Source organism: Dromiciops gliroides, chromosome 2 (genome assembly GCF_019393635.1).
Source record: "Dromiciops gliroides isolate mDroGli1 chromosome 2, mDroGli1.pri, whole genome shotgun sequence".
NCBI classification, from domain to species: Eukaryota; Metazoa; Chordata; class Mammalia; order Microbiotheria; family Microbiotheriidae; genus Dromiciops; species Dromiciops gliroides.
The window spans coordinates 613,438,258-613,462,547 of NC_057862.1; the positions used below are offsets into that span (position 1 = coordinate 613,438,258).

The 24,290-nt window shown below is 37.0% G+C and overlaps 1 protein-coding gene across 2 annotated transcripts in view; it reads left to right on the forward strand.

The window, feature by feature from the left end:
• The window catches only part of SLC8A1 (solute carrier family 8 member A1), a 519,883-nt gene that overhangs the window by 37,351 nt on the left and 458,242 nt on the right, over nt 1–24,290 (forward strand). Inside the window, exons 1-2 of one of the 2 annotated variants that reach the window (XM_043983112.1) lie at nt 10,310–10,358; nt 18,858–18,889. The exons of the other annotated variant lie outside the window; for it this stretch is intronic. The gene's annotated coding sequence lies outside the window, so the exon portion shown is untranslated. Of the gene's footprint in view, nt 1–10,309; nt 10,359–18,857; nt 18,890–24,290 lie in introns of those variants that run through there. 2 annotated transcript variants of the gene reach the window in all.

Consider the following 24,290-nt stretch of genomic DNA (forward strand, 5'->3'; position numbering starts at 1 on the left):
GTCTTTCAGATGTTCCTTGGATAAAATGAAAGTTTCTTTGTCTGACACCATGGTGGCCCCTCATTTTCAGCAATTAGGGATCACATAGAGAATATGACTACTAAGAAAGTGATATTGCCTCTCCCAGAAGGAAATAACTTATGGTCACTGAAATTACTTTGTAAATTTCTAAATTTGATCCAGTCTCCTCTTTTCTTCCTTTGCAATTTTGGGCCCAGCTAATTGAACATCTGCAGTGCTTGGCCATGATATGTTTTCAAAGGCTAACTTAATGGATGTCTAGCTAACTGTGTGCTATAATCTAAGAAATAGACAATTATTTTGTTTTTGGTTTTGTTTGCCAATTTAGATTGTTAGTACATTATTTTTGAGTGTCCTTTGGATCACATTATGGAGACCTCACAGTGCAGTGTTTGGGGACTTGATGGATTAAAAAACTGGTATCAGAATAGTAAAGCACCTAGAATATCTTAGTTTGGACTGATTATAGGACATCCTTCCAGAGTTATTATAAGGATCAATTGATATGATAAATGGAAAGTACTTTGTAAACCCTAAAATACTATCTAACTAAACTAAGTAACTATCTAATTAACTATACATACATATGTATGTGGAGAGAAAGACAGAGAGACACAGAAAGAGAGAAAAGAGAGAGAGAGGTGAGAGAGGCAGGTAGGTGGCATAGTAGATAAAGCACTGAACCTATATAATTCTTGACAACAGATTATGTTTTTTTTTCCTTTTCTAAAATTCATTTTGAATTTAAATATAGGTAGAGAAACATTTCTATATATACAGCACAACTTAGAATAGAAAGCATACTCAATACAAAACCATGGATTTCCACTTCACACTGTTTTTTTAAAAAATACATCATAAATACTATACATCGTTTTCAAAACTACCCTGCTTTTCTGCGCTTCCTTCTAAGTTTTCTTTTGTTCTCTTCTATGCACTTCTTTCCTCCCTCTCTCCTCACCCCATTCCAGAGAAGGCTACTATTAGACACAAAAAAAATGTGTGTATGTATATTTGTATGTATGTGTGTGTGCAATGGTTCATTAGTTTCCAAATTTTTCCACATAACCTCCAACATTTGTTGCATTTTCCTTTTATCATTTTGTGCAATTTTATAGGTGTAAGATAATATCTCAAAGTTACTTTAATTGTAGATTGTCTTAATAAATATTTGTTAGGTGCTAGATTTTTGCAAGCCACAGTGATATGCTATATAATTTCTACTCTTCTTTTGCATAATATGCATAAATTAAATGTTGTCGGGGCTCTTTGACAGTAGCCATTCTAACGCGCCTTCATAACCTCCATTTTTATAAACAAATCTACGTGGTCTAACCATCTTATTCAACCTTTCTTTCAATGCGTTGTAAATTCAATTCTATGAACTTATGAATGTCAATAAGAGAGGATCTTTTGAATCCTTTCTTAAATCATTGCCATTTCATTATCTCCATCTAGCAGTAAACCATGTTTTGTTACATTTACCAAATCTAGAGGCAGTAGTCTATATTGACTCTACTATTGCTCAATTAAGAGCTATGTTTATTATGAAAGCATTCTGTAACATTTTAATATGTTTATCATGTCCTCAGAGAATATCTCATAATCTTTTTTCTTCCTTTGTAATGAGAAAGTATTAATCTTTCAATAGTTGTCATAGGGTGATGGACACTGTGTTTTGTTAATATTCTGAGTTCTTTTTGGATGGTTCACAAATTATGATTACTTCTTTCTAATTATCTTTTTTAGGGTTCAGAATGAAATGTTCTATGGAAAAGTTGCTATCCTGTAATGATTTTATTGTTTTTAATATTCTATGGACTATTCATAAGTGCATAAATGTTTTCCCTAATTGGATAAGAGTGTTGGGACTCAAATTTATCTTCTTTAAATAAGGTTCACCAAAACCATCTTTGTAATAAGTACAACAGCATTTCCAATTGTGAAGTACTATATTTGTTCTACTACCTTCCATGTCAGACATTTGACACTCAATAGCTGTGTGACCCTGGGCAAGTCACTTAACCACAATTGCCTCACACACACACACAAAAGATATATACAGAAGGACCTGAGTTCAAATACAGCTTCAGACATTTGACACTTACTAGCTGTGTGACCCTGGGCAAGTCACCTAACCCAAATTCCCCTGCAAAAACAAAAACAAAACAAAACAAAACAAACAAACAAACAAAAAAACCTGGAATGTAGATGCAGTGATTATCCTCATTTTACTGGATACAGAATCTAAGGCTGAGAGAAGTTAAAATTCTCACACATTGTCACATAGCTAATAAGTTTCTCTGGAAAGATTTGAACTTTTGTTGTCCTGACTACAAGAATCCATTATTTCATAACATGGAGCCTTCTCTATTTTGGCTATAAACCCAGAAGGGTTATGCATGCTTTATACCTCTGGACCTGTTGTGTTATGGGGCATACAATGGGAAAAAAATTTCTATGAACATTTTGCTTATTTATTTTTACAAAAAAAAAAAAGTTATTGGCACTACATTTTCTGGCACATACACACATCTTTTCCACCTCTCTGCCTTTTCTGCCTCCTGATCACCCTTGAAAGGCAATCTTTACACATCAAAAGTGTTGATCATTGCCTGCATGGGATGATTTACTGCTACTGTTATAATAGCATATCATTATTCTTTGAGATGGAAATTGAAATATTAAAAATTGGGGACTGGGGGATGTTTTATACATGATAACTAATTTAGCTTACATTTTATATAAATAGTATTCTAAGATTTACAAATTACAGTCTTTAAATAACTAAGGTGAGTAGTATTAAGTGTTATCATATCCAAAAGGCTCAGATATTTTTAGTGATTTGTTTCAGTCTCAAACTGGGAACCAACCCTGAGTGTCATGACTCTGAGATCAAGGTAAATTTCCAATAAATTATCATTTCTTCCTGTTCCATAATCAATAACTATCCTTTATAGCTACAGATGTGGTCTTTTATATTTCTTGTGCTGGTCTTTTACTGCCCATACTGAAAGAAAACCACAAATATACTAGATTATTTTTTAAAATCCAATTGAATGAGCATTTATTAAACATATCTAATATGTTCAAGTACCCTAACTTTTTATCATCCCAGATGACAAATTGAAGAGCTGATAATGACCTACATTTGGCAAAGGAAGTTTCTCCAACAGGAATTCCCTAAACTAACGAATACACAGGTCTGTTCCCCTCCAAAAATGGACAAGACACTGTGTTAGGTGTTTAGTGTACCAACAAAAGAGAAATCATCCTGGACCTCGAAGTTTACTTATGCTAGGAAAGTTAGAAAGTATACATAGATAAGTAGATACAAAGTATATGCAAAGTAAATGCAAAGCATTTTCCTTAAGTAAGATGTTATTAACCCTAGGGAATTTAACAAAAGTGCTGATTAGGGCTAAGATAGTGACCCTTGTATTGAACCTTGAAATAAGCAAAGAATTACAAAAGGTAAAAGTGTGGATACATAGGGAGTGCAAAAGTAGGGCAGTGGGAGGTGGACTTTTATTGATAAGCAACAGCAAACAGACAAGTTTAAAATACAAAGTTTGCGAAATTGAAAATATAAGCTGGATCCAGGTTGTGAGGGATTTTAAAATACCAAGTGAAGAAGTAATCTTTAACCTTGAGGCAATAGGGAGACATTAGAGATTCTTGAGCAGGGGAATGATGAGGCAAGATTATTCTTTGTATTCACACTTAGTGCAGAGCCTTGCATATATTAGTTTCTAAATAAATGTGCAGTTAATTGAATTAAAGAAATGATGTAGTGTATGTATCTATAGATGTATGTGTTGTGTTTTTGTTTTTGTCTTTTTGTTTGTTTTTTGTGAGAGGGGCAAGAGGTAGGTGAGGTAGCATAGGAACTACTTCTAGATACAGGTAATGGAGGATAGCTATTGATTATGAAGCAAGAAGGCAGAGTTGTGTGGCTATTAATGGAACAGCTATGTGGAAGAGGGATTGAAAGTGGAAGGAACTAGAGGCATGGATATCAATTAGGAGGCTATTGCACTACTCCAGGAAAGAAGTCATCAGAGCCTGAGTGAGTATAACAAAATGGAAAGTTACTGTGTGAGTAGAGAGAAGGAAATGGATTTGAAACATGTTTAGTGGTAGAATCAACAAAATTTTCAACTGATCAGCCATATGGGATGACAGCTTGAAGACCCTTTCATGGCAAATTGTCCTAAATATACTTAAGAAAGCCATTCCTTTATTTCCCCCCTCCCTATTTTGTTCTACACAGATTATTTTAAGGGCTGATCCCTATGAGCTTCCATGGATGCAGACATTTCTGCTTGTAATCTTCATAGAATTGTAAATATCAGATGTGAATAGTATCAAATCATCCTTAAGTTATGCATTTAAGTCAAGAAGACCCTATGTTTCCATTTGTTGCTAGCAGATGTTGGTGATTCTTGTTGCTCTGAAAATTCTGCCCAGCATCACAGTAATTAAATACATTTCTAATGTTAGCATGGGAGGCTAGAGATAACTTCTTATAAATGGCAGGAAATTTATTTAATATAGGCCCTTAGATATGGCAAGAACTGAGTCTATTTGTGCTATGTCTAAACACCTATCCACAAAAAACATTGTATTCTATTTGATCACATCCTCAAATTTCTTTTTTTTTATGTTTTAGATTTTAATAGAATTTTATTTTCCAAAATATGTAAAAACAAAATTTTAACATCAATTTTTAAAAAACTTTGTGTTCAACTTCTCTTCCCCCGTCCATTCCCACCCATCACTCATAAGAACTCAAGCAATTCAAAATAAGCTATACATGAGTAGTCATGGAAAAAATCCCATATTAGCAAGTTGTGAAAGAAAACAGTCAAAAAAAAAAACTTCAGATTAAGGAATTGTCAAAAAGGAAATGAAAAAAAATTAAGTGTGTTTCCATCTGTTTTCAGATACTATCAGTTCTTTCTCTGCAGATGGGCTGCAATCTTCATAAGTCTTTCAGGGTTATATTGGATCATTGCCTTGCTGAAAATAATCACAGGCTTCCCAGCAGATCATCCCCCCCCCCCCACTATTGCTGTTATTTTGTATACCGTACATTTTACTCTGCTTCAGTTCATGTAGGTCTTTCCAGGTTTTTCTGATAGTATCCTGTTCATCATAACCTTTATATAGTACCTTAAGCTTGACAGAGAATTTTCTTCATAAAAGCCCAGCAAAGTAGGTACCATACGTTTTGCCATTATAATCAATCATCATAACTATTTCCCTCCATCCCACTCCCTTCCCATAACATTTACTCTCTTCTTTTTACCTATTCCTCCTCAGAGGTGTTTTACTTCTGACTATCTACTCCCTCACTCTGCACTTCCTTTTTTCACCCTTCCTTCTGTGGAAATTTATTTTAATTTGGGGACCCTACCTTTAGGCTGAGATTAGAAAGCCTTAGGCCCTCAGGGTCTCTCCCCCTCCTCCTCAGCTTCAGCTGAGCAAAAAAGCCCCGTGGGCTATACAAGACGCCAGGTCAGACAGCTGGGGGGAAAAAAGCCCCAGCTCCCTCTGACCTTAGCGGAGCTATCTGAAGGATAGCCTGTGCTGAGGCATGATGCTTGAGAGCACACACCCCCTCCCCACCAGCTGCAGCTCTAGCTGGCGGATTAGCTTGGTCTGTGGGGGTGAAGGAAGCCCCAAGATTTGAGTGGAGAGAAGAAAAGGTATATATAGACCTGGGAGTTAGACTGGAGGGGGGAGGGGGGGACTAAGGAAGGAGTGAAGACAGACTAGAGGACGGACTAGATAGAAAAGACTCAGGGGTTCTGATGGACAAGAAGAGGTCAAGAGGCGGCTGAGGAGTTGGCAAAGATTGGAGACTAGAGACGGGGCTACAAGGACGCAGGAGAAGAGGGACTAGGAGCAGGCAAAAGAGAGGCCGAAGGGCAAACTGACAGAGCAGACAGACAAGGTTACAGGCCTTAATACAAACCAGGGAAAGTGTAACGCGCTGGAGGCAGCTAAGGCCCTTATTGCATTCAAGAAGTGTTCAGCAGGTGGGAAAGAGACCACAGGAAAGCAGTAAGGTTGTACTTTACTTCCCTGTATTCCTAATTTGAAATAGTATCTCATAAATAAACTCTGCTTTCATTATTTAGTTAAGAGACTTCTTAATCTTTAGTCTATCAGTTTGGGAGCAGCGTGGTGGAACTTTATAAATGGCCCACATTAAATTAATGAAGTCAGATAGCCAAATAGTCAAAAGTCCCCAGATTAGTCCTCCAGTCAGATTTAGCCCCCAAAATTAAACTAGTCATTTAAAAATATTTCAATACTTCCTTATCCTCTTCCCCTCCTATTTTCCTGCAGAGTTAAATATATTGCTCCTCCCAATTGGGTATGAAAGTTATTCCCTCAATAAGCCCACTACAATGAAATCAGGGTCCCTGAGCTAATTCTGTGTTCTAAATTTTTCATCCTCCCTCCTCAACCCTCCCTATGAGATCAAGCAATTCAGTATGTCATACTGGTACAGTAATGCAGAATATCTTAATCTTCCTTGAAAGTGTTTTGCTTTTTACTGCTCTTTCCCCCAATCTGCCCTTTCCTCCTTCCCTTCCCACCCTTTTCTCCCTCCTCTGCCCAGGGCAAAAATATATTACTATACCTACTTGAGTATGTATGTTAGTCCTTCTTTGAGACAATTCTGATGATATTAAGGTTCACTCACTCCCCAACTCCTTCCCCCTCTTCTCCTCTCCTCCATAAGCTTTCTTCTTGTTTCCTTCATGTGAACTACCTCTCCCCAGACCATCTCTCCCCTTCTCCCTCCCCCAGTTTATTCCTCCTACATCTCAATCCTATTTTAATGATATCATCATGGATTAGTTAGGTGACTCAGTGGACAAAGCACCAGCCCTGGACCCAGGAGGCCGCAAGCCCAAATCCAGCCCCAGACATAAGATATCCTACCCTGTCTGCCCTACAAAGAACAAAACATAAATGCTTTACAGATATCATCCCTTCACATTCAGTTCAGCCCTGTCTTCTGTGAATTTCTTACTGAGATATTTCTTATGATTTAATAGTATTATCTTCCCATGTAGGAATGTAAACAGTTTGAGATTTTAATATCCCTCATGAAGTCTTTTTCCTGTTTACCTTTTTATGTTTCCCCAGGATCCTGTATTTGAAAGTCAAATTTTCTATTCAGTTCAGGTCTTTTCATCACAAATGCTTGAAAGACCTCTTTCTCATTGAAATCCCATTTTTTCCTCTGAAAAATTATACACAGTTTTGCTGGGTACATGATTTTTGGCTGAAGTCCCAGTTCTTTTGCCCTCTGGAATATCATATTTCATGCCCTTCGGTCCTTTAATGTAGAAGCTACTAGATCTTGCTTTATCCTTATTGGAGCTCCACAGTATTTGAATTCCTTTTTTCTAGCTGCTTGGAGTATTTTCTCCTTTACCTGGGAGTTCTGGAATTTGGCTATAATATTTCTGGAGGTTTTCCTTTTGGGATCTCTTTCAGGAGGTGATCAGTGGATTCTTTCAATTTCTATTTTAGCTTCTGCTTCTAGAATATCAGGGCAATTTCCCCTCACAATCTCTTGGAGGATCGTGTCTAAGCTTTTGTTTTGGTCATGCTTTTCAGGTAGCCCAATGATTTTCAAATGATCTCTCCTAGATTTATTTTCTAAGTCAGCTGTTTTTTCCAAGGAGATATTTCACATTGCCCTCTATTTTTTCATTCAATTGGATTTGCTTTATTGTGTCTTGGTTTCTCATAAGGTCACTAGCTTCCATTTGTTCAATCCTAATTCTTAGGCAGTTATTTTCATCAGATAGTTTTTTAATGTCCTTTTCCATTTGGCTTTTCAAACTGTTGACTTTTTTCTCATGACTCTCCTGCATTGCTCTCATTTCCCTTTCCATTCTTTCCTCCTTTTCTCTACATCTTCTTTCTATTTCTCCTACTTTCTCTTTGAGAGCTTCCATAGCCTGACACCAGTTCATATTTTTCTTGGAAGCCTTGGATGTTGGAGCTTTGACCCTGTTATTATCTTCTTCTGAGGTTGTATCGTGGTCTACCTTACCCCCAAAGAAGTTTTCGATGGTCTTCTGCTTTCTCTGCCTAGTCATCCTGGCTTACTATTTCTTGACTTTTAATTCCTGCTTAAAGTGTGGCGCTGCTTCCAGAACACACTGTTCAAGCTACACTGTGGCCCAGGGGATTTTGGACTTCTTCTCAGCCTTCCTGGTCTTGCTTTCATTTGATTTTAAACTCTCCACTGGGGGGTGGGGGGTGGGGGGTGGGGCGGGGCGGGGCGGGCTGCTTCACAGCTCCATTCCTGTTCCCAGCTTCAGAGGGTCCCAGGTGTTTTGGGTTGAGGGAGGGCAGGATTTAATCTTACTTGGCCTGTTCTCAGGTCCAGAGATAACCTCAGGCCTACTTTACTAAGCAACCAACCAGCAAAGCTTTCTGTGGTGTGGTTCTCAGCTTCCAATGAGACTGCTCCCCTGCTCCCCTCCCCCACCTGGGTCTCCCGCCACTCAGGATTTCTTCCTGGTTCCCCGCTGGGGTGGGACAGTTGAATCCTTCCCCCAGTCCACTGGTACCCCTGCACTTACAACCCCCCCCCCCCACCAGCCATTCAGTCCAACCACGTGCTCAGTTCCAGAAAATGCTGGTGCTGCAGCTGATTCAGAGGCACTGGGGCAATTTCCTCAGGTAGGTGTCTGGTGTGTTGGCCCGATTGCAGGGTTAGTCTTTATTCATGGCCCAGCATGGCCCCCTGAAATCTATCTATAGCTGGAGAAAACTCTCAGCTCATATTTTTGTGTGTTTTTCTGCCCCAAGGGTTCTTTTATTGCTATTTTTAGGGTGCTTGTATCAGGAGCCATGTGGGTTTAATGTCTATCCTCTGCCATCTTGGCTCTGCCCTTCCACATCTTCAAACTTCTTAATCTGATTAAGGTCCCATAGTCAACTTAATTTTTGGTAACTGATTCATATAAAGAGAAGAAAGACTATTCTCCATTTCCAGGTATTCAGTCACATGGATTTCTTTCTTTCCTGAACAGATAACAAATTATGGTATTTGACATTTTCATGCTGTTTTCTCCAATGACCTTGTGCCATTGCATCTATGCCCTGGAACAAAGAATCTGTATCTGATTTGAAAAGCTAGTATTGTTTTTAACTTGTATCCTTTTTCTGCACCTGATTTCCCCCAATCAACTGGCACTAAAACCATGTCACTGTGGAAACCTTATCAAAAGCCCTGAGTCAATTTTCATAGCTACATCAACAAATGGTAGAGTTGGGAAGAAATCCACTTAGTGCGTTAATGGCCAAAGTGTGTATGATATGACATAGGGAAGAAGAAGTGTGTGACTACTAAAAGCATTAATATCAAAACACATACGCGGTCATTGTTTTTAAGCCTGTTTGTAGTTTTTTCTAATAGAAATTATTTTTAAATGTTTTCAGCCAAGTCCAGGGTGTTAGAGGGCCAATAGCAGTATCCCTTCACCCAAACCAGAGAGGTTGTTTGTAAGGTTATTTATAGTAATTGAAAAATTAAAACACACAAATGAAGGATGGGACTATATATCATGGTTCATGTGAAAAAAGAAAGAGATCTTGAGATTTTAGTGAACTGGAAACTCAATATGATTAAATGGTACATCCTAGAAGTCAAAGAAACTAATGTTTTCTCAGCAAGAGTCATAGTCAGAAAGAGTGAGGGGAAACTACTGCTGTAGTCTCTCCTAGTCAGAACACACCTTGAGTCATCATGTTCTATTCTCAGCATGATCTGGAAAGAAGAATAAGCCAAGCAAGCTAAGCATATACAGAGGAGGGTGATCAGGCAAGTAAAAGGAGAGATGGATATACTGTATAAGAATCAGCAGAAAGAATTAGTATTTAAAAAGCTGTCACATGGATGAGGATGATTTGGACAGAACTGGAACCAGCAGATGGAAGATGATTATAGGTAGTCTGTTGGCTTGCTATAAGGACATTTCTTGATAATTAGAGTCATACAAAAGTATAATGGATTATCTTGAGAAGTGGGTTTTTGTTTACTGGAAGGGTTTTCAAACAAGCTATCTGATATCTCTCTAGGGATATTATGAAGATTCCTATCCAGGGATACTGTGGTCTAGATGACCTCAGAGGTTCTTTCTAGGTCTTTGATTCTGTGATTCAGAGACTGATACTTTCAATAGTAATTCTTCTGTTTCATTTTTCTGTAATCAAATATCAGCCTCACAGTATGTGAGCAGATGCCTCACTTCAGACATGTCAACCCTACAGTAAGAGAGGCACAAAGGAGAAAGGTAAATACCATGGTCAGTTTCTCTTTGGAGTTCTAGTCAAGAACTGATTTGTTTGTGGATCTTTTTTTTTTTAAGTCTGATTCTGTTCTCTTATTTGAAAAAAAGCAAGAGAATTGTGTTACATGTGTGTGTGTGTGTGTGGTGTGTGTCTGTATGTATATGTATATATACATAGAGAGTTATATATACTATATATAAAACTATAACTATATACCTATATAAAAATATATATATATAAGTATATATAGCTACATATAACTCTCTCTATATAACATATTATATATCTACATATACATACACACATATATGTATACAATATATATAGACATACACACACACACACACACACACACACACACACATATATATATATGCTATTCTCTAGGTCCTAAGGATGTAAACTGCAATAAAAGTGACAATGTTGAGCATACCAAGAAGATTAGATTGTAAACTCCCTGAAGTCAGGGACTGTCTTTTGCCTCTTTTTGTATCTCCATCCCTTAGCACAGTGCCTGTTACATAGTAAGTACTTGATAAATGTTTATTGATTGATTAAGATCTCATATATATTTAATAGTTTTTCCTTGGCATAGAAAAATCAGTTCAAATGGATGTACCAAGAAACTCAAGTTCTAATCCTAGCTGTATAATTTATCCACTGGGATAGTGGAGAGGTGGCATAGTAGAGGCTAAAGGGTGGACATAAAAGACCCATATATACCTTGCATCCAGAAATAGAAAAATGATTAATCAGGATATTTGAGTGTAACTAAAGCCATAAAGGGATTTAAAAATCTTCAATGATACATAAATAACAGATAAAGAATCGTCAGCTCTAGGTACCAATTGTTCCAAGTGTGGCAGGAAATATTAAATTATTTAGAAGAGCTTGTCTTGCTGATAAATGTGTGTATGTCTGTGTTTGTGTGATTCTGAGCCAAGATAGTGTAGGATATTCAAAGAAAAACAATAAGTTTTTTCTATAACAGGGGTTAAAATAACTCTTTAGGAAAAATATATTCTCTTTCTGACCCTTAAATTATGTAGCAGAAAGAGGTAGAGCGGGATAATAACAATGCTTAGTGTTTATACAGCATCTTATGTGAAACGTTTTAGTGCATTTCTATCACCTAATCATATGCCTATTTCCAGTCCAAGGACACTGTCTGCCCCACCCTACTACCATCTGCAGTGGAAATGAGTCACAATAGATTTTTAGATTTCTAGAGTTGTTAATGGACTTAGAGATCATATAACCTAATCCACTGTTTCTCTGGAGAGGGAAATTGAAATACAGAAAGGTGAATTGACTTTTTTTTTTTTTGCACAGGACAAGGAAGGTTAAGTGACTTGCCCAGGGTCACACAGCTAGGTGAATTGACTTTTCAAGGGATGTACCACCAGTTACTGAGTACTCAGAAATAAGATGTGAACTCAGTTTTCCTGATTCCCAAGTTCTCAGGTCTCTCCTCTATACCGACCTAACTCTCATTGGTCACATCCTCCAGAAATGCAGATCACAAGGCTTGCATGACTATTCATTCATCCTTTGTGACTCTTATTCAAGTCTTCTCCTAAATCCACCAATGGAGATCTACCAACTTTCAGGGAGCTTCCTTCTCAGTACCTTGACATTACTTGGATTCCACTGAAACACTTAGGTTAGCCATTCATTACTTGCCACTCATGTGTATTTTTCTTACACATTACTATCATTTATGTCAATCTTTAAAATAATGTTATATAGTCAAAAAACACATGGCTGTTACAAAGTGATGCATTTTCAATTAATCAAGCATCTCCCTGCACAAATATATACATATACACAGACACAGACAGATGCAGATATGTACATACATATACATATACATACACACATATATGTGTGTATATATATATATTCTATTGATATTATTGGAATATATGTGTGTGTATGTGTATGTATGTAAGTATTTATGTATGTATGTGTATGTACATATCCCTGATTCCCAAAATAAGATACTTCACTTTTTTCTATGAAATGAAGTGTTTAATTCAAGAAGTAATATTTATCTTTTTCTTCAACAGTGACTGCCCCCACTTTTCCGCTCCCCTACCACTAACACCCAGCACCATTTTGGTAGCATTCATAGAATCATAGAGTTTGAAAATGAGCTCAGAGTTCATCTAGTCCAACTTCCTATGTAATTAATGTAGCATCTGCTGTTGTGCCTGCTTTCAACTCCACTGAACAACATGTCCTTCTCAGGATAACCTCATCACTGCTAACTCAAACCTTATTGACACCACCTCTCTCAGCTTCCTCTGTCCCCTGATTGGAAGGCTAGAGGGTAGTGAAGCAAACTCCTCCCAATGCTTTGCTTTATAGAGAGCAGCAATTGTACTTACACTTTGCATCTGCTTTTCTACTTAGTTTCATCTCCATGGAACAAGATGCCCCCATATTGGGTACTCCTGGTTTCTCTCCTTTTCCTGACTCCTTTTGGGTGTTCTCTCCCTCTATTCGATTTTAAGCTAATTTAGGTCAGGGACTGTCTTTCTTTGTATTAATAATTTTATTAATAATTAATCTCCTAGCACTTGGCACAGTGCCTGCCACATAGTAGATGCTTAATGTATGTTTATTATATTGAGAGACCTTGCACAATTTCCCGGAGAGATGTTCCTATAGCTTACTATTTAAAAAGGCAGTATTTCATACAAGGAAGGCAATTGGTCTTCTAGAAATATGTTCATAGCAAGCTCTACCTCCAACAATACGTGAGAGTGAAGCAAAATGGTAACAAAACCATACAGGGGGTCCTTTTAAAAATGTGGTACCAAAATTGAAAAGTCTTTCATCAGTAGTTTGATAGGTATAAAGTGTAGTACTTCTGATAACCAGGGCAAGGTACTTCCAAGGTATATGTTGCAATTGAGGTTTTTTTGTCGTTGTTTTGGTTTTTTTTTTTATCCACATGATGATTTTTTCCCTAGCTTGAACCCTTGTCCAACTAAGCCCCTCTGTTGTTGTTGTCATTTAATATGGACATCTCCCATATCAGTCCTCTATTATCCTATTGCTGTGCCAAGCAATATTTGTTGCTATACCTCAAACACTGGCATTTTAACAAGAGTCTTGCTGTGCTAAGCCTTTGGGATAGATTTCAGAGTCATCTCCATCTAGATATGATGCCAATTCATCTATGCCAGTGGGGATCATTTGTGGGTACAAGAATAAACATAATTTTCCTTTTTGCCTAAATTCTCTGGCAAGACCATTTAGATCAGGTGGAAGTGAGGTGATACCTTGGTCTACTTCTTAATCATCATAGCCTCCGTTAAGAACTCAAGTAATTCTAAGAATATCATGGAATACATAGCACCAAATACAATGCCTGGCACTTAGAAGGCACTTAATAAAGATTGGTAAAATGTTGCTATTTCAAGCATCAAATTTCCATACTTCAACAATCAGTTTACAAAGATCTAGTCCATACACTTAGCTTTTCAGCTTTTCATATAACTGCTATTTTGATCCTCTTCATTTGATCTATAATTTAGAATACTGAAATTTCCCCTCTTGACTTTGGGAAGCACAGACACATACATATCTTTGCATATTAGTGTTAAGCATAGATATAGATATAAGTATAAGGGATTTCAATTATATTTCACGTATAATATGGACTGGATAAAAGATTAGATAGAAACATACAGAAATGTATACATGCATGCATACACACACACACACACACATACATTCTTGAGGTTGGAAGAAGAAGTCAAAAAGCTCTTTTTAAAATGTGATACCCATGGGGGCAGCTAGGTGGTGCAGTGGATAAAGTACTGGCCCTGGATTCAGGAGGACCTGAGTTCAAATCCAGCCTCAGACACTTGACACTTACTAGCTTAATCCTCATTGACCTGAAAAAAAAAGTGGTACCCAGAATACTGAATGCAATCTTTTATTTGTGGTTTGACTGGTATAAAGGGTAGTGATCAGGGCACTGCTTCCAGTTGAAGACTGTAATAGACTTTTGTTTATTTACTTGTTTGTTAATTTTTTGACATGTGTATGTATTGCAGCTTTGTAGTTCATGTATGTCCACATGGGCTTATCTATATGTGCATGGAGGTGTAAATAGATATTTCTAGAGTCTTCTTTGCCAACCCCTCCCCAAGGGAAATTTTGATTTCTGTTAGGCACAGAGAAGGAAATTAGGGCTATAAGACTGGCTGCTCAGTTCTACTCAGAAAATAAATTTATATCTATCTGCCCCTACTAAATACTGTCAGTCTGGGAGGATAAATTTTTTGATTCAGACTGAACTCCTGGTCATTGTCCCTTTAACAAGGAAGAAGTGCCTAAAGTTATAAACCCAAAGATTTTATTTACTTTTCACCAAATGCCAGTTACACAAAGACTATCACTTATAATGAAGATAAAATAAACCTATTTATCCAAGATAATAGCAAAAAAAGTCAAAGTAGTTAGACAGATGAAAACATATTAGACAATACACAAAGAGAGTAAGTTCTCTCATTGGAAAGGAAATAATTTAACTCACCCAGAAGAGAGAGTACCCGATGTCACCAAAGGGAAATCCCTCAATGTCTCTAGTGTAAAAAGCTGGGATTAGGGACATGATTGAGGCACCAGTTTCTCCACATGCTGGCTTCCTCCTGGGGTCTTTATTTCCCTCTGGGGATCCTTCTCTGAAGAAAGCCTGGAACTGTTCTCCCAATGTCAAGTCAAAAGAACTAGTATGAGGGGGCAGCTAGGTGGCGCAGTGGATAAAGCACTGACCTTGGATTCAGGAAGACCTGAGTTCAAATCTGGCCTCAGACACTTGACACTTACTAGCTGTGTGACCCTGGGCAAGTCACTTAACCCCCATTGCCCAGCCAAAAAACAAAACAAAAACAAAACAAATACTGGTATGTCTCCTTTCTTAAGTTCTTGCCACCTCTGTTGCTTACAAAGGCATGGAACATTGAGCAATCATTCTCCACCAATGAGAAGTCTTATGCAAATGATCTGAAAACTGGATTGCATATATTTCACATTTTCTAAAAGTTATATATGGAAATATTACATACATATATATACATACATATACTCTCTCTCTTTATCTCTATATCTACATATATTTGGGAAAGCTACATGTCTCAGTGGATAGAATGCTAGGCATGGAATCAGAAAGACCTGACTCCAAACCTGTCGTCAGACACCTACTACATATGTGACCCTGGGTAAGCCACTTAACCTCTGTCTTAATCCACTGGAGAAGCAAATGGCAAATCACTCCAATATTATTTTTTCCAAGAAAACCACGTGAACGGCATGGACCATGGTGTCATGAATTGGACGTGACTGAACAACAACAAAATGTATATATGTATAGATACATATACACATACACCTTAGACTAACACTAATCCATAAATTCACATCCAAGTGACCAAGTTCATTGCTCAAGTTCATTCTGAGCCATTTAATATCTACTTGTGCATTTGATTTGTATTCCTACAAATTAAACCCAGGTTTCTGCCTAAATTTATTATTCTCTCTCTCTCTCTCTCTCTCTCTCTCTCTCTCTCTCTCTCTCTCTCTCTCTCTTCCTCCCTCCTCCCTCCCCCTCCCTCCCTCCTCACACTCACACACGTATATGCACAAACACATTGTCATTATTACCATTTTATAAAGTACAGAGTTTGGCTGAGAAGACTTTTGCCTCCTCCCTTCTGTAAGAGATGAGCTGGGGCAGCTAGGTGGCACAGTGGATAAAGCATTGGCCCTGGATTCAGGAGGACCTGAGTTCAAATCCAGCCTCAAATACTTGACACTTACTAGCTGTGTGACCCTGGGCAAGTCATTTAACCCTCATTGCCCTGCAAAAAAATAAATAAATACATAAATAAATAAATAAATACATAAATACATAAATAAATAAATAAATAAATAAATAAATAAATAAATAAATAAATAAATAAATAAATAAATAAATAGATAAATAGATAAATAAATAAATAAAAAAGAGAGATGAGCTGATTGTTTTAGAGACTTGGTCTTTCTTCTCCACTGGACAGGCTTTAAGGAGAGCCATCTTTTTGGCCACTGCCTACTTTTTCCTTTTGCCCTCCTATCTTATTTTACATGAGAGGTAGAGGAAAGGATTGCATAGGCAGTGATTATAGTGGCCTACTGTTTTGCAGAGCAGCTAGGTGGTACAGTGCTGGGCCTAGAGTCAGGAAGACTCATTCATCTTCATGAGTTCCCATATAACCTCAGACACTTACTAGCTTATGTGACCATGAGCAAGTCACTTAAGCCTATTTCCTCAGTTTCCACATCTGGAAAAGGAAATGATAAATCACTTCAGTATCTTTGCCAAGAAAACCCTAAGTGGGGTCACAAAGAGTGGAACATCACTGATCAACAGTATCCTTTTGCAGATTAAGAAAATATCTCATGGTTTTATCCCAGTTTCAGAGTGGCCTGAATCCAAATGAGTTCTTTTCTCTGCAAAGTTAGAACTTTTATATGTGTGCGTGTACACATCTATACATATATTATTATTATTATTATTATTAATGAAACATCATAAAATCTCAAGCTCCTACTTCTTGAAAATATTTCTAATAATTTTTATACTTTAAAATTCTGTGTATTCAAATAGTCTCTATCATTCTATTTTTGCTCTCTCTCTCTCTCTCTCTCTCTCTCTCTTTCTCTCCCTCTAGCATTTAATGAAAAAAAAACTAAAAATCTTATCTTTTGTTCACTTTTTTAAAAAGCCAGATTTATGGCAAAAATGACAAAATGGCAATACTCAATGTTGGAGGGGGTGGTGTAATGATTGGCCGACTAATGCATTGTTGGTAGAGCTGTGAAAGGGTACAACCATTCTGGAAAGGCATTTGGAATTATGCAAATGCAGTGAGTAAGATGTCCATATATTTTGAACCAGAGACTCCATTATGGGGCTTATACTTAAAGAAAGCTTTTGATAAGAATAAAGTTCCAATATACACCAAAATATTTAGAGCAGTAATTATTTGTCATAACAAAGAATTAGAAATAAAGTAGATGCTCATAAATTGGGAAATGGCTTTAAAAATGTGGCATATGAATCTAATAGAATATCACTGGTTTCTAACAAAAACTGTATGTGATGAATACAGAGAAGCATGGAAAGATTTATATGACCTTATTGTGATGAAATAATGGGATTTTGCAGATACTCAAAGACCCACCTGGAGATTAATCTAAACTGATTGTATCAAGTGAAAGTGATTGACTGCTGATTAGTCTACTTCAAAGTTAACTAGATTGTAATCACACCTGGCTAGCCCTTAAGAAGGTATGGTTCTCAGAAGCTAGACTGTGAACTCAACTTGAGAACACCTTCAAAACCAATGGATTTGGATGACGCCAACCAATCAGCTTGAAGCAGTGTGTAAAGACTGCCTCTGTTCCAGACCTATAAAAAGCTTCCACAATCAGCTTGCTGGAGAGTTCCTGATTAAAGCAGGCTTGTGGAGGAGGACTTGAGGAAGAACCCAACCAGGCTAGAACTCTAGGCGAGATAGGCTTTTTCTTAACTTTCTGAACTCCTTCTGAATATCTGTATGCTTTAATAAATGTTTAATGCCCAAAGTCTGGTGCTGAATCTTCTAATTTAAGGCGATCACACAATATAGATTTTAAACATCACATTATATAGGGAGAAATAAGTAGACCCATGAAGACACTATATACAATAACGATAATGTAAATGGAAAAACAGACATACAACAACAACAAAATCAAGAGTAAATGTAACAAAAGTATGAAGATAAAGCAAGATTTAAATAAAGAGATATGAACACTTAGCTAGCTGTTTGACCCTGGGCAAGTCACTTAACCCTCATTGCCCTGCCCCCCCAAAAAAAGAGAGAGATATGAGAAGACAGCCCCTACTCACCCATTTGTGGAGGTGGAAGGTCCACAGGTGTCATACAATGCACTTGTTTTCAGACTTTTTCCAATGTATCAATCAGTTCTCAATAGGTAGAAATCCCAGCAGGTGGGTAGACAATGTCCTGAAGTTCTGGCAGCAAGCAGCAAGCAACAGGTACCCAATCAGATAGACTGTGATTTAGGAACTAGACTATCAATACCTGGGAAGACTGTTGAAACCAGACAATTCTAGTCACATTTATGAAGCAAGATATAGAAGGGAAGGGAATTTGAAAGAGTTAAAGGAGATAACTTTATTATACTTTAAAAAGGAATAGCAAATTAGACATAATAGATTTACAGTTTCATGTGCAATCATCTCTTTATTATTCTGTTATAGAAATGCTTTCTTATTCCATAAATTAAAGACAAAATACCTAATTTTTGTTTTATTTATTTAATTAATTTATGGAATAAAACAATAATTTCCATAGCAGAATATTTTAAAAACTATATTAAAGTTATGTACATTACTTTTCTTTTCTTCCCCCCTTCTTTTCCTCTCCCCACCCCAGTTCAAGGAGAAATTGAGCCCACAATGGACAAGGTAAGAACCAAGCTACTTGGAGATTCAGAGTGAAAGGTCAGAGAGGGAGTAAGAGAAGAGCTAGTTTGCTATTAATCTGCCATGTATCCCTGAGCTTTTTACTTCTTGGGACTGACTCTCAGTCCCAGAGCTTGAGCGATAATTAGGGCTCTACGTGAGGCTTAAGTTGTCCTTGCTATAGAAACTTAAGTAATACTTCTGAGACAGAGACAAAATCCCACCCATTTATACCTGGATAGAAACTATTCTCAGAAATCAAGTCTTAATATATGTGTGATCCAGAGAGTCTGAGATAAAATCCAGCTTCTTACACATACAGGTTAAATGGTCCTGGGCAAATCTCTTAACCTCTTGGCTATCCACTAAAGTGCTTTAGGCTGCTTTTATTTTGTGCTTCACTGGGGTCCTAAGGAGTTTGTTAGGTTGCATGGTGTTTATGATTTTATAGGCTTGTATACCCCCTTAGTCATGGTGATCCCTAAAGGAGACTGACTACATTTTAGCCACTAAATGTCCCATTTGGGGGGGAAAATTTTAGCAAAAACTGTCTCTTATGCCTAAAATTCTCTCCCTCCTGGCTTCCTTGAGTTCTTACATTCTGCAAGCCTTTCCCTTTTCTGTTTAATGCTAGTACATGCCATATAAAAGTATCTCCAATTTATTCTGTATATATTTTGTTTGTACATAGTTGTTTGCTTGCTGTATTCCTCATTAAACTGTGAGTTCCCTGAGAATGGGGACTATTTTTAAATCTTTTTGCATGTCCAGTACTTAACACAGATTTTGGAACATAATAAATAAATGCAAGTTAACTTGTTTCAAAAAAGTTGTCACTTTTCTGATTTAAATCATTAGTTCTTAGTGAAACTATGGGCTAGCATTGTTATTAACTTGGACAAATTGGGTTTTTCCTCTTTTTAATTTAGCAGAACTTTTTTTCATGTGTTGTTTTGTTTTTGAATTGCTTCATTTATTCAATCTCTCCTCACACAGTATTTAAAATGAAGATTAGTCTGGGCCTGACCCAAGACATCAGCTGTCCAAACTACCAATTCGAGAGAGAGAAGGTGTTGAATTACAGTAGTTGAGGAAATTAGCTTATCTAGGAGTTTCCTTGATCAATGAAATCACAGAGACAGTACTAATTGCTTATCCTTCTTTTGCTTACTAGCAGGAAATTGATCAATATAGGGTGGTTCCTTGCTTTAAAATTTTGGGGTATTCACAAAAGAGAAGTCCTTTTCCTCCCTGTTCTTTCTTGTTGTTGTTGATGTTTTTTTGTGTGTGTTTTTTTAAAGGGGGAAGGAAACCAAAATACTTGAAATCAATGGTTATGCAATGAGCTAAAAGAAATGGTTAGGGTTATCTATTCTTATTGTGGTAGGTAGGCATGTTAAGTATTAAATCATTGGGAATTGCAGCACCAGCACCAACAATGAAGATATTTATATATTAATATAAAATTTGCATGTATATAACATATACTAGTATAATATTTATATAATATATATTATTAACTTCTTTCGCTTTAACCCCTATGCTTTGATGAATCACAGATGACCTTTTCCCCCTTAAATCCACTTTAAATTCATCTTCTTCTTTTTCACATATGTACTTATATTCTCAATGAATGTCCCTCCTTCCTCCCCCTTCCCCAGCAAAACTGACAGTGATCAGTCAGTATTGATCTGACAGGGGAAGGAGCAGGAAGAGTACAATAGCTTTAATAAAAGTTTTTCCCGGAAACAGACTTAAATGCTTGGCAAATCTGGATCCAAAGTAAAGCCATTTGAAATAGCTACTGAGACAAACACCAGAATAACCAGCAGGAAGTCTGTGAGAAGAGACAGGCTGACAGTGAAACTTTAGCAAGTATTTAGATGACAAGGAACTAGAAATCGAAAGTTGATTCCAGGCTTGCTGGGGAGGGAGTTTCCTTTTCAAGTAATCATCCCAGTTCTCTCACAGTTAATTAATTCTTTCCCTAGTGTCTTGTGCCTTGGGTAGCCCTGGAAGGGCCTGTATTGGACTGTAAGGGGCTAAAATTCTAGCTATACTATCTAAAATCTAATGAGTGGTTGCAAATAAAGTATAAGCTTTAGCAAGAGTATTTAAGTGTTTAAGTATTTATTAAAGAGCATTAGGATCAGAGAGAAAGGTAACAATCTAACTATTTCTAAGAAACCCCATCATCAGACCTGCCATGGCGAGGTCAGGAACAAAAAGGACCCAACACCTCCTGTGAAACTGGGAACATCCCCTCCACATATACACACACAGTTCCAAGCTAATTGGGTGGTAGCTTTGATAGACAGTACCCACAAGGCAACATCACTTCCTAACGCCAAGGACCTGACCGCATGGCTTACCCTCAGACACCTTCTCCTCATGGCCGGGCTTTCCTACAGTAACTCTCCAGCAGGCACCATTATTCCAATCATTACAGGACAGACTGAATTTATGTCAAAGAACAGGAAAATAATAACTGTATATTTGGGGGCACTAGGTAGCTGTGATATGATATAGTGGGATGAGAGTTGAGTTTATATTTCATAGACATGAATTGGAAATCCAGGCCCTGACACTTAATTGTGTGGCTCTGCACAAGTCACTCATTTAATGTCTCTGAGCTTCAGTTTCTGCATAGTTAAAATGGGGATAACCATGCTTGTTTTATTGATCTCATAAGGTTTTTATGTTAAAAACACATGGTAAATCATAAAGCATTATAGATACATGAATAATGATGATCATGTGATTATTATATCTATTCACAATTCTAATATAACTAAAAGGCTAAGGTTCTTTGTTGTTGAGCATTATCACTTGATAAGTTTTCCTAACCAAAACAATACTTTAAACATTATTCTCATAACATTTTAATCTTCAAACAGTATCTACATGTGAGAGGGGGGAATATGCAAATACCCTACTCTATACTTAATTCCCTAAAGAAAGGAAGGATGGATTTGAAAAATCTCAATTAGCAAATCCCAAATAAAGCAAAAATCTTTCCTACTTGATTTGGGAATACATTATACATTGCTTCTCACCATTTGCCCAACCCCCCTATAATTTTCCTTTATATTTTTTGTTTCTACTAGTATTTAATTTGTTGATTGATTAATATCAAGACTAAGAACTAACAGTTAGAGGGAGGTAAATTTCATTTTAATGTAAAAAATAATTATTTCTTAACTAGAGCTGCATGAAAACAGATCTGAATCAATTAAACAATTATTTGATAAATGCTGACTATGTGCCAGGCACTATGCTAAGCACTAGAGATACAAACACAAAAATAAAACAGGGACTTCCCTCAAGGACCTTATAGTCTAATGGAGGGGGGAGAGAACATGTACATAAAAGTACATACAACATAGGTGTAGAGTCAATGAAAGGTAGCAGAAGAAAAGGCTTTGCAGAGGAATATGACAAGACTGGTAAAAGGTTTCTATATAATGTGATTTGTAGCTGAGTGCTTAAGGAGTCCTAGGATTCTTAGAAAAACAAGGAAGGAAAACATTCCAGGCATGTGGGACAGCTAATGCAGAGGCATGGAGTCAGGACATTCAGTTTGATGTGTAGGAAAGAGGAAATAAACCAGTATAACAGCACCATAGAATGTGTGGAAGGGAGTGATGTTGGAAAGTTAGAAAGACAGGAAGGGACTGGGCTGTGAAGAGCTTTAAATGCTGAACATGAAGGTCACAGGAAGCCACTGGAATTTATTGACTAGAGAATGACTTCCTATGTTTTAGGGAAATTTCAGTGGTAGCTTTGTGTAGGATGGATTATAATAGGGAAAGAGTTTGCTAAGGAGACCACTTAGGAAACCACTGAATGACTTTGTTGTCCTGTTGGTTGTCCTTCATTATCTAAGAGAACCAAAATGACATCACTATGTTAAAGTCAAGCTACCATGTGTCAGAATATGACTGATCAGATCAATCTAAGTTTGGAATACTCTACAATAGGTGGGGTACAAATGGTCCATATGAACATTTAGGGTGGAGGTATCTCTAAATTTGCACATCTAATTTCTTTTGAGACACTTCAGTTCTGCTTTGCTCATAGAGTACATTGCCTTCTTTGAAGCAGGCATGACATGCTGGGTAATCCTTTGCCAGTATCTCCCATGTAATGCAATCAATTTCACAGTTCTTCAGAGGGAATTTAAGAGTGTCCTTTTATCACTTCTTCTGACCACCATGTGAGTACCTTCTATGCACGAGTTCTCCATAAAATTGTCTTTTAGGCAAGTTATAATATTATAGAAAAAATGTTTATATTGGGTGGGAGGATAGACTAGATAGTATTTGGGATGCCTTCCAAGTTTCTAAGATAGTATGATTTTAACTTTCATTCTGTCAGTAGCTCTCTTCTCAGTAGCAGATTGAGGTGACCCAGAAGTATGCTAGGTGACAAGAGGAAGAAAATCAACAACTGGCCATCAGTGTTCTATAAAGCAAGTAACCAAGCCCATGAATCATTGATGGGTGCTTATGACAATGGATATTGTCTTTTCTTATGGGATGTGCTCTGAATATTTTGAAAGGTCAATTCTCATAGCAGTTTGCCTTCTAGACTGGCATCTTTCCTTTATTTCAAGATCCCTCTGTTACTATGCCTTTAGTTCAGAAATAGGCTCTTTTGTTTAATGACTATCTCTATAATTTTTTCACCAGATTGCTAACATTGTAGGTTTCTCCTCTCCCAGATTCTCTATCATGGCCTTTCCACTGAACACATCGTCTTCTGGATAGAAATGTTTTTGTTTGTTTGTTAATTGTAATATATTACTGATCTCTCTTTGTATCTCTCTGTTTATGTGTCTCTATCTCTGTTTCCATTTCTCTCTCTCTCTCTCTCTCCCTCTCTCTCCCTCTCTCTCTCTCTCTCTCACACACACACACTCACACTCATGTTACCATGGAATAGAGATATTTATTGATTTTTCCCTTACAAAAGTATCTGATTATTTAAAAATTCTAGTGCTAGTTTGACAAAATAAGTGTGATATCTGTATTGAAACACTTTCAAAAAGCTCATTTCAATAAATAACTGAAAAATAGAATAACATTTGCAATAATAATTTCATATTTTCTGTCAACTTATTAGTTTGAGATATATAAATAGGTTATTTCCAAGGAAAATGTCTCAGATCTCTAACTTCTCATTTTAATGAAAGGGCATAGTTCGTCTGTATAGCTAAAAGAGAAAGATTACTTTAATCTGCAAAAAGATGTGGTGTGCTTAGCTTTTTACTTATAACGTATTCTCATTTCAATCCAGTGACAGGGAAGTAGGGTGGTCAAGTTTTACCAAGACTGAATATGAAAATGCTGTAAGGCTTTTGGCATTGACTGATAAAGTCATCTATTCTAATGGAAAAGTAGAG